At 39.8% G+C, this 12998-nt stretch overlaps 1 long non-coding RNA gene across 1 annotated transcript in view; it reads right to left on the bottom strand.

Moving 5' to 3' along the window:
- Positions 1-8050, bottom strand: part of LOC115228289 — a 40880-nt gene extending 32830 nt beyond the window's left edge. The window contains exon 1 of the long non-coding RNA XR_003883199.2: positions 7941-8050. This is a non-coding gene — a long non-coding RNA (uncharacterized LOC115228289). The remainder of the gene's footprint in view (positions 1-7940) is intronic.
- Positions 8051-12998: the final 4948 nt, after the last annotated feature.

The following is a 12998-nucleotide window of genomic DNA, read 5'->3' as shown; positions in this document are numbered from 1 at the left end:
CTCTTTAGGTTCTGAGTTCAAATTCCACAAAGGTCAGTTTTTTCCTTTCATCCCTTCACAGCCAATAAATTAAGTACCAGTTGAACACCAGGATCGATGTAGCCCCTTTCTTCTAAACCGTTGGCCATGGGCCAAAATTTCAAACCATTATTAGCACTTTATCTTTTTGCTCTTATATTCTTTAACTTGTTCATGTCATTGAGGTGTGGCCATGCGGGAGCACTGTGTTCAAGGATTTTAGTAGGAAAAAAAATAACCCGTAACTTAGCGGTTCAGCAAAAGACACTGAGAGAATAAGTACTAGGCTTACAAAGAATAAGTCCTGGGGTCGATTTGCTTGACTAAAGGCGGTGCTCCAGCTTGGCCACAGTCAAATGATTGAAACAAGTAGAAGAGTAGAAGAGTAACCCTCACTACTTAATGATTTGTGGAGGCACATTGCCTAGTGGTTAGAGCAGTGGACTCGCAGTTGAGGGATCGCGGGTTCAAATCTCAGACTTGGCGATGTGTGATTTTATGAGCGAAACACCTAAGCTCCACTCAGCTCCGGCAGGAGGTAAAGGCGAACTTCTGCTGACTCTTTCGCCACAACTTTCTCTCACTCTTTCCTCCTGCATCCTGCAGCTCACCTGTGATGGGCAGGCATCACGTCCAGGTGGGGAACCTATACGCCAAGGAAACCAGGAAACCGGCCCTTATGAGCCAGGCATGGTTCGAGAAGGAACAAACAAACTTAATGATTTAAGATGGCTATTTGTTCTATCGTTCTCTAATTGCTAAACTGCTAAGTTTTGAAAAAGATGTAAACCAAGCGACAACAGTTAAGGTGTGGAGAGCAGTGGGACAAACACACACATGCATGCACATATATATGTTGGGTTGTCCAGAAAGTTCATGCCGACTTTTAAAGGAAAGCCAAAGGTCAATAAATACTTGCCATTACATTTTTAATCAACCAAATATGAAGCATTTTGTTGCACAACCCTCTTCCCAGAATTCAGGTGGTTTCATGGTAAAGAATTCATCAAGGTATCTTTTTACGTCATCCAAGGAATTGAAATTTTTACCATTAAGACTATTCTGCAGAGACCTGAATAAGTGGAAATCTGAAAGAGCAATATCTGATGAATATGGAGGGTGGGGTAACACATCCCAGCCGAGCTGCAGCAATTTTTGTCTGGTTCCCAAAGCATCAAGTGCTGAAAACAAACTTTCTTATCTTCCATTTTAAAGGGTTACAGGGTTAACACAGGTTATAGGAACATAAAGCTTCTTCCACGAAAAGATAGCTTAAACTGTGCTCTAAATGGAGGTGTAGTCAAATCCTATTTTATGGACTCAACCATGTTCTAAAATAAGTCGAAAGGTAAGCTACTATAAATTGGCATGAACTTTCCGGACAAGCCAATAATACACACACATACATAAATATATCTGTGTGTATATATATATATATATATATATATATATATAATATATTAATAAATAAAACATATGCATATATATATATACATATATGTACGTACCTACCTCTACATGTATATATACACGCATATATGAGTAGAGGACACCAAAAAAACGTCGAACACAATGAGAAACGAAAACATAGACACAAACCCAAGGAACTGGACATTTTTCTTAAACAACGAAAAAATAGAGTACAGGACAAATAACACAAGGAAAAAACCGCTTCTTCAGTTGCCATGGTTTCATCTACTCAATGTTTATATATATATATATTTAAATGGGTAAAGACTCACTTCAGTCATGAAAGTTCCCCTCTGAGGTACAAGGCCAGGCAAGGTTGTTTATGGAAGACCAGCAGTCACCCGTACATACCAGCCTCCTCCTCTTCACACCAATGATGTTATCCAAGGGAAAGGCAAAAGGGGCCAATACAGCTTGGCACCAGTGACATTGCAACACATTTCTACAGCTGAAACAAAGTGTCTTGCTCAAGAGTATAACACACAGCTCAGTTTGGGAATCAAACTCACTACCACACAATTGTGAGCCCGGCGTTCTAACCACTGAGCCATGTGCCTTCACATATATATCTCTTTTACTCTTTTACTCCTTTACTTGTTTCAGTCATTTGACTGTGGCCATGCTGGAGCACCGCCTTTAATCGAGCAACTCGACCCCAGGACTTATTCTTTGTAAGCCCAGTACTTATTCTATCGGTCTCTTTTGCCTAACCGCTAAGTGACAGACATAAACACACCAGCATCGGTTGTCAAGCAATGCTAGGGGGACAAACACAGACACACAAACACACACACATACACATATATATATATATATATATATATATATATACATATATACGACGGGCTTCTTTCAGTTTCCATCTACCAAATCCACTCACAAGGCATTGGTTGGCCCGGGGCTATAGCAGAAAACACTTGCCCAAGATGCCATGCAGTGGGACTGAACCTGGAACCATGTGGTTGGTTAGCAAGCTACTTACCACACAGCCACTCCTGCGTACATCCAGCTCACATATACATCCATTTACAAATACATGAATACATACATGCATACACAACCAAATGCACACAAATACACATATGCAAAAATTTGCACATACACACGTAGACGATATGCACACACATACACAATCACAAATGCACATACACCCACACATTGACAATACACACACAACACACAGCTTTATGTGCTGTTAAATACGCACATATATACACATATATACACATATATGCAATACATACACATATACACGACCACACACACAACCAATCACACACATGCATACAGACACGCACTTATACACAGAGACATGTGCACACATACAACCAATCACAAGCACACACACATTCACAATTATACACATATACAATCACACGCATGTACAAACATACACTGATATGCACATACACACATAGGCAATACACACACAACCACACACATGCACATACACACTCACACAACCACACACATGCACACACACACACACACTCACACAACCACACACATGCACACACACACACTCACACAACCACACACATGCACACACACACACACACTCACACAACCACACACATGCACACACACACACTCACACAACCACACACATGCACACACACACACACACACTCACACACAACCACACACATGCACACACACACACTCACACAACCACACACATGCACACACACACACTCACACAACCACACACATGCACACACACACACTCACACAACCACACACATGCACACACACACACACACTCACACAACCACACACATGCACACACACACACACTCACACAACCACACACATGCACACACAAACACACACTCACACAACCATACACATGCACACACACACTCACACAACCACACACATGCACACACACACTCACACAACCACTCACATGCACACACTCACACAACCACACACTCACTCACACATGCTGTACCTCCTTTAAAAGTTAATGCAAACACATTGAAGCATGTAACTTTCATACACTTAGACACACACACATGTAACCATACACACACACACACATACACACACACACACCATGAATCTCCTTCAAAAGTCAGCCATACATGAAACCTAAACAAATTATTCTCTGCCCAAAAGAACACAGAGACACAGTCATGTGACTTTTCTTGGAGTATCACCACCACCACCACCACCATCATCGCACTCACCACTAGCACTACCATCACTACCACCATCATCATCATCATCATCACACTCACCACCAGCGCTACCGCAACCACTACCACCATCATCATACCCACCATCAGCACTGCCACCACCACCACCACCACCACCACCATCATCATCATCACACTCACCACTAGCACTACCATCACTACCACCATCATCGTACACACCAACAGTACTGCTACGACCACCACCACCACCATCATCACACTCACCACTAGCACTGCATTCACTACCATCATCATCATACCCACCACCAGTGTTGCCACCACCACCACCACCACCACACCACCACCATCATCATACCCACCAACAGCACTGCCACCACCACCACCACCACCACCATCATCATACCCACCAACAGCACTGCCACCACCACCACCACCACCACCATCATCATACCCACCAACAGCACTGCCACCACCACCACCACCACCACCACCATCATCATACCCACCACCAGTGTTGCCACCACCACCACCATCATCATACCCACTAACAGCACTGCCACCACCACCACCGCTACCACCACCACCATCACTACCACCACCACCACCATCATCATCGCACTCACCACTAGCACTATCACTCACATCACCAGCGCCGCTGCAACCACTACCACCATCATCATACCCACCACCAGCGTTGTCACCACCACCATCACCACTGTCGTCTCCATCAAAACCACCACCATCCTCACCAATGCCGCGACTAACAACAATAACATCACCACCACCAACACTGACACCGCTACAACCACCACAATTACCACTACCACCACAACCTCAGTTAATACCAGCACCATGAACACCTCTTCCACTCCTCCCTCTATCGAGACACACCACCACCACCTGCCTCCACTACCACCAGTACTACAGCCATTGCTGACTGCCATGACCACCACCTCAACACATTTACAGCCACCACCACCACCACCACTACTACTACAACTACTCACACTTCTTCACATTCTTTCTCCTTTTCTCTCTCTCCCTCTTTCTCACTTGCTACCTCTCTATCTTTAAGTAGGGATTTTCGTTCAGGAGGTGGACAGCCAGAGCCAATACCACAAGGTATAAGAAAGACAAAGGCTTTCACAGACTCTCTTCCTTCAATAATGGGCCCTAAACAAAGCAAAAAGGGTTTTGAGGTGGGTTCTCTCCTTTTACTATTTGGTCCCTGGCTTGTGTTGCGGGATGTAAATGTTGAAGTCTTCTTTTGGGTAATGTAGGGAGTCACATACAAAAAAATATATATATAAATATAAAGAAACGGGTGCAGGGCATGGCTGGGTGGTAAAAAGCTTGTTTCCCAACCACATGGTTCTGGGTTCAGTCCCACAGCGTGACACCTTGGGCAAGTGTCTTCTACTATAGCCTTGGATCGACCAAAGTCTAGTGAGTGGATCTGATAAACAGAAACTGAAAGAAGTTCATCGGATCTGTATATATATATATATATATATATATATATTATATATATATATATAACAGGAAGGTTTACGAAAATAAACTAAAGACGAAGGCAGGTGGAGTACAAACAAATAATTATATTAGTATGGCGCTCAGGAATAGAAATAAAACAAGTCTTTTACGTTTCGAGCCTACGCTCTTCGACAGAAAGATACACAGAAAAGAAACAAGGAGAGAAACAAGGAGAGAAGAAAAATGCGTGAACACCAAGTAAGTTAGGGGTTATGGATCCAACACACTAAGAGATAATATTTATCCAATATACTGTTATATAATACCCAAATTATTAATACACAAGTGTTTTTAATTGCAATGCAATTAACTTACTTATTGTATTAAATTGGTGAAAGAAATATTTTACCATTAATTTATAATACCAATAAGGAAATGGAAAAACAATTTAGTTGGTTCATCAGCTTTCTGATATTAGAATGTTGACTTTATTTTTATTTTATTTTATTTTTTTATCTAGTTTCAGTTCACGAGCTGTGGCCATGCTGGGGCACCGTTATTTAACAAAAACGAGAACCTTAATAACATACATATACACATTATAATTCAATGCATATAAGATAAGAATACTATTATAAAAATCTTAATATAGATTATTGAAATCATTAAAATCATTAACATCATTAAAATCACTCTTACAGCTGTTTCAGCCTATGGAAAAAGTAGTTTTTCAGTACCCATAGTTGTCAATTATATTGAGGTTGTAGGCATTTAAAAATAGGGTACTTTTATATAACCATAGGCCTCGTCAGAGATTATAAAGAACTTTAAAAATATAAATACATGAAACAAGGTTCCCGTTTTTGTTAAATAAATAAATAAGTCAACATCCTAATATCCGAAAGCTGATGAACCAACTAAATTATTTCTCCATTTTCTTATTTGTATTATATATATATATATATATATAGGGAGAGTTTACGAAAAAAACAAAAGACGAAGACAGGTGGTGTACAAAACAAACAGATGTATTAGTATAACGCTCAGGAATAGAAAAAGTCTTTTACGTGTTGAGCCTACGCTCTTCTACAGAAAGGGACACAGAAAAAACAAGGAGAGAAACGAGGAGAGAAAAAAAGGAGAGAAAAAAGGAGAGAAAAAAAATGTGTGTAGTAGCTAACGATCTATCATGGCGACTATATATATAATAATAATAATAATTAAGGGTAAAATTAATTAATTAATAATTAATAATTTTACCAAGTAGTTTGGTATGTTAAAAGAACCATTATCGGTAACCTTATACAAAAATTCTATAATTATAAGCATAATTATAATTAGGGTTCAGCAAACTTTGCTCACCACATACCGAAATTTAGAAATAGCAGTTAAATACTATTCCACTACCATAAGATATCTCCCAGACAGCAATACTCAACAACTCATGCAAGTAAAGAGAAAAAATAACGAATCCAGCCGGCTTTGATTAACTGTATACGCGTTTCTAGGTTAAAAAGATGTAAAATCATATTTCTACTCACTTATTCCCTTCCTCAGTATAGTATTTCAAGTTTTAAATTTGATAATTAACATATGTACTCGACCAAGTGCCATATCATCATTATCATCATCGCTTAATGTCCACTTTCCATGCTAGCATGGATTGGATGATTGTGACTGAGGGCTGGCGAACCAGATGGCTGCACCAGGCCCCAATCTGTATTTGGCCAAGTTTCTACAGCTGGATGCCCTTCCTAACGCCAACCACTCTGAGAGTGTAGTGGGTGCTTTTTACGTGCCACCGGCACGGGGGCCAGTGAGGTGGTACTGGCAATGACCTCGCTCAAATCCTTTTGCACATGCCACCAGCACAGGTGCCAGTAAGGCGACGTTGGTAACGATCACGCCCGAATGGTGCCCTTTTATGTGCCACAGGTACGGAAGCCAATTGGCTGCTCTGGCAACGCTCATGCTCGGATGGTGCTCTTGGCACCCTACTAGCATGGGCACAAGCGCCAGTAAGGCGACACTGGTAATGATCACACTTGAATGGTCCCCTTTAAATGCCACTGACACAGAAGCTGGTGAGCCGCTCTGTCAATGATCATGCTCGTATAGTGCTCTTTGCACCCTGCTAGCACGGATGCCAGTCATCGAATTTGCTTTTGCTTTTGATTGATTTCACTTGCCTCAACAGGTCTTTGCAAGCCGATTTAATGTAGAATATATGGATTTCAGTAATCAGGTGATATTCATGAAAAAGCTCCTTTAATAGCAACAAACCTCATAGTAAACGAAAACAAAACTGCAAAATAATCATTATTATATGGATGTCTAATGGTGAAATAAATATATTCAGCTGATACTTTCTCTCTTTCTTTATACTACACTAGCACTATGACCTGGCAACGCCGGGTGATAGTGCAAGTGCATGCATATACAGCTGCATGCGTGCACACATACACACGAGTACTGTCCAAATCTCTGACCAATCACATACAGCTAGCTGGCATTCAATTGGCGTATCAAGTTTTGGGCATTTTGATTGGGTTTTGGATAGAAAATTCACTTCTATTGATTTTTTAATGGCTTTGCAGGGTGACTAGAGAAATGTAAAGATGTGCACGACCCCCCCTTGGACGGTTTTGAATGACCATAGAAAGTGCGAGCCCTCTAACTGAAAAATTGTGGATTTGTATAAAGGACACACACACAGACAGACATTTTGCCGTTTATATATATAAAGATATATGTAGAGAATGATGACAGGCAAAGATGGAGTAAAAAAGAAATAGAAGAGAAGAGAGAAAAACTTACCTGATACCAGAGAACGTTCCAGAAGGAAGCTTCATGATTTCTTCCAGTTTGCGGACCAGTTTCAAAGCTTGTCCTTTTTCTACATTGCTGGAAAGTATTGAAAACAAAAGATAGCCTCTTTAATATCCATTTAACATACATTTAAATTTATATACATTTGCATGTTTAAAGAAGAAACTCTATGTGACCAACAACAAGTACAGGTAAAAGCCAACAGTTTTGCCACCTGAATCCATTGATTCAGGTGTATCACGATTATTTCATTTCTTGATCTGTTTTCGGGACACATATGCATACCTTTCCTTCTTGGGACACAAAACTCTACTTGTGAAGACCTGTTGAGGCAAGTGAGAATCGAAATCGATCAACATCAATGGAAATTGCAGCTCTGATACCAGTGCCGGTGGCACATAAGAGAACCATCCGAACGTGGCCTTTGCCAGTGCCGCCCCGACTGGCCTCATGCCAGGGGCACGTAAAAAGCACCATCCGATTGTGGCCATTGCCAACCTCGCCTGGCCCCCGTGCAGGTAGCACATAAAAAGCACCATTCGACCATGGCTGTTTGCCAGCCTCGCCTCGCCCCCGTGCTGGTGGCACGTAAAAAGCACCCACTACGCTCACGGAGTGGTTGGCGTTAGGAAGGGCATCCAGCCGTAGAAACATTGCCAGATCAGACTGGGCCTGGTGCAGTCTTCTGGCTTCCCAGACCCCAGTTGGACCGTCCAACCCATGCTAGCATGGAAAGCGGGCGCTAAATGATGATGATGATGATGATGATGATGATGAAAGTCTTATCATGACAGATGTGTGATGAGATGTAAAGTAACATTTGCACCCATGCAAGCATAGAAGTAAATCTAAAGAATCAGGCTCAAAGAGTGAGACGGTATCATCTGTCAAGATGAATTAATTGTCATGCATATATATATATATATAAGTTATACGATGTATAAAAACATGTAATATACAAATAAATATCTGTAAATATAAAACCATCCGAATTTCTGAGTACCTCATTTCTTCTAATATAAAATACCTGTACATCATCTCCAAACCTTCTAGCCGGTGGCACGTAAAAAGCACCATCCGAATCGTGGCCGATGCCAGCGCCGCCTTGACTGGCTTCTGTGCCGGTAGCACGTAAAATACTCCAATCCGATCATGGCCGTTGCTAGCCTCGCCTGGCACCTGTGTGTGTAGGAGCTAATGATCTACCACGGCATCCTGGTAGATAGGCAGGTAGGTAGGCATAGATTGATGGATGGATGGATGTGTGTCATCATCATCGTTGTTGCTTAACAACAGAAATCATCTCAAGGAACAAGGGTTTTAGCAAAACCATTGATTTTTAAAGGGCTTTTGTTTAGGAAAACAGATTCTTGTACGGCATTCAACTAGCAAATATGAATGTTTCTTTTGGCCAAATTCCATCCCCTATATTCACAGAAAATCTTGTTATTAAATCCAGCTGTGTCTCAATATTGTACATATTTCCAGTATAGACTTTTAGTGTTCTTTCTTTATTATTTTTCTTTGTTTATTTAACATTTTTCTTTCTTTTTTTTTTTGCAGATTGTCCCCCAAAAAATAATAATAGAATACATTGGGTACTGCTTGCTGGTCTCAAGCCTACAACAACTATTGGACAGTGTGTGTGTGTGTGTGTGTGCATGGATGTATGCATGAATTTATGTGTGGATTGTTATGTTGCATATGTGTGCATACAGTGCTTGTATGTGTGTAGAGATGCATGTGTACGTATATAGATACATGTGTATGTGTACATGTATGTATGTATGTAAGCATAAATGTATGCCTGAATACATCTATGTATTACATATGTATACACACAAACACACACACACACATACACACACACATATATATATATATATATATGCACACACTCACATATATGTGCACACACACACACAGATATATGCATGCTATATGCATAACCATACATATGTAAGGAAGATTGAATGTATATATTTATGAAAGTCAGTATATATATGTATATATATATATATATAAAGATAAAGACCCCCTTCGGTCATGAATGACCATGGGATTGCACCTAGAAAGTTACCCTCCTAGACACAAGTCTGGGCAAGGTTGTTTTTATGGAAGACCAGTAGTCACCCATGCATACCAGCCTCCCCTCTCCACGCCACCAGTGTTATCCAAGGGAAAGACAAAGGTCGATACAGCTTGGCACCAGTGATGTCGCAACTCATTTCTACAGCTGAGTGAACTGGAGCAACGTGAAATAAAGTGCCTTGCTCGAGAACACAACACGCAGCCCGGTCCGGGATTCGAGCTCACAACCTCACGATCGTAGCTCGACGCTCTAACCACTGAGCCATGCGCCTTCAATATATATATATATATATATATATATATATATATATATATATATATATATATATATATTATATATGGGAACTTGATTTACTACACTCATGGAGTGGACTACACTCACGGAGTGGTTGGCATTAGGAAGGGCATCCAGCTGTAGAAACACTGCTAGATCAGACTGGCACCTGGTGCAGCCTCCTGGCTTCCCAGACCCCGGTCGAACCGTCCAACCCATGCTAGCATGGAAAACGGACGTTAAACAATGATGATGATGATGATGATATATATGTGTCATCATCATCATCATCGTTTAATGTCTGCTTTCCATGCTCCGTGAGTGTAGTGGGTGCTTTTTACGTGCCGCCGGCACGGGGGCCAGGCCCAGCTGGCAATGGCCACGTTCGGATGATTCACTTACATGCCACCGGCACTGGTATCACAGCTACGATTTCCATTGATGTTGATCGATTTCGATTTTGATTCTTATTCTCACTTGCCTCAACAGGTCTTCACAAGTAGAGTTTTGTGTCCCAAGAAGGAAAGGTATGCATAAGTGGACCCATAAGTGGACTGGCTACATCCCAGGTAGATGCCATGGGTTATGGTCTCACTTGTCCTGCCGGGTCTTCTCACGCACAGCATACTTCCATAGGTTTCGGTCTCTAGTCATTTCCTAGGTGAGACCTAAAGGGACCTATCAATCCCTCATAAATCCCCAAATGCAACCCAACATCAAACACAGACTTCAAATGATAATAAATGGCAAAAACAACAAAATGATAACACAAATATAACCAATTCAGCATTTTAAAAAAATCAAGCCCACCCACCCCCATCCCATTCACTGACAACCATTCCTTTTTTTATTATTATTTGTCCATAAAACACCCCCTTCATCATCTGTCACCTTCATGGCAAGCATTCTATTGAATAGGGTCTATTCAACCCAAAATATTCTGTTCTAAAACTCAATAATAACTCTACAGCTATAACCTCTTTTATTTTATTGACAGTAATTTTTTTCAGCAATTATGGATATTTCTGTTGGAGATCTTATCTCTTTAACTACGCATGGGGAGGAAGTTTTACCAGCTGGCAGCAAATATTTCTTCGATTTTCCCATTTGTATCACACTGTTTCCACTATTTTCTTCCTTCCGATATTTTCTTATATTTGCAACAACTTTTTTTCCTCTTTTTTTTCCAACTAGATTTCACACATTTGATATTTATATCTGCAGCTCTGAATCAGTTTACTGTTTACCCATTTTTCTTTTCTTTTCTTTTCTTTCAGTCATTGGACAGCAGCCATGCTAGGCCACCACCTTGAATAGTTTCAGTAATCAACACTAGTGACTATTTTTTTTTTTGAAGTCTAGTACATTTTTCTAGTGGTCTCTTTTGCCAAACTACTAGGTTGTGGGGACACAAACAAACTAATATCAGTTGCCATGAATTGGTGACAGGGAAGACAAACACAAATACAATGATGCATGCACACACACACAAAATATATATAGAGAGTGATGTAGATAAACATGATTAGGCTTGAAAGCCTAGGGCTAAATGGCGGTGGTGTAATTCCCTTACGGACTGTCACATTGAGTTGACAGTACACAACCACTATATATATATATACACACAAATATATATGTGTGTGTGTATGCATATATATATGTGTGTGTGTATATATATATTATATATATATATATGTATGTATGTAGGTATGTATATATATATATATATATATATATATATATATATCTATTACACACACACACACACATATATACATGTGTGTGTGTATGCATATATATGTGTGTGTGTATATATATATATATATATATATGTATGTATGTATGTAGGTATATATATATATATATACAAACACACCACACACACATATATATACACACATATATACGTGTGTGTGTGTATGCAATATATATATATGTGTGTATATATGTGTGTGTGTGTATATATAGATATATATTATATATATATATATACCTACATACATACATACATACACACACACATCTATACATATATATCTGATATATATATATATATATATATATATGTATATATATAGAGAGAGATACATACACACACGCACACACACATATATGTACACACAGAGTAACAAAGAGAATGAGAGAGAGAGAGATGGCGGGGACAGTCAACCAGCCAACCAACCAGTCAGCAAACCAACTAGCTCGACAGCCAGACAGTCAAGCAGACAGAAATAAAATAAAAAATAAAAATCTTAAAAAAAATTATAAAGCTGAATAATTCCATAGTTTGATTGCATATGAGAATATGTATTCGGTTGTTAGACCTGATTAACACGGAGACATTACAAGCAATATAAGATGTGTTTTGTAAGGCTACCCAATGTATCACCAGAGCTGCTAGATCAAAATTTCATAGATTGAGAAGCCAAATGACTGCATGAGATTACATATGCAAGGTATACAATGTTAACATCTGTGTATGTATATATCTTTGATTGTGTGCCCATGTGGTTGTGTGGATATGTGTCCGTATGTGTGCCTGACTATATTTATGTGTACATACACACACACACACATACACTCATATATATAAATATAAATTCATATACAGATACATATATGCATACACACACGTATAAATACATTTATGTATATCTATGTATATATATATCCATCACTCT

The sequence above is a fragment of the Octopus sinensis genome, unplaced genomic scaffold (assembly GCF_006345805.1).
Source record: "Octopus sinensis unplaced genomic scaffold, ASM634580v1 Contig10136, whole genome shotgun sequence".
NCBI classification, from domain to species: Eukaryota; Metazoa; Mollusca; class Cephalopoda; order Octopoda; family Octopodidae; genus Octopus; species Octopus sinensis.
The sequence above is the reverse complement of the archived record's forward strand: the minus strand, read 5'-3'. Positions and strand labels throughout refer to the sequence as shown.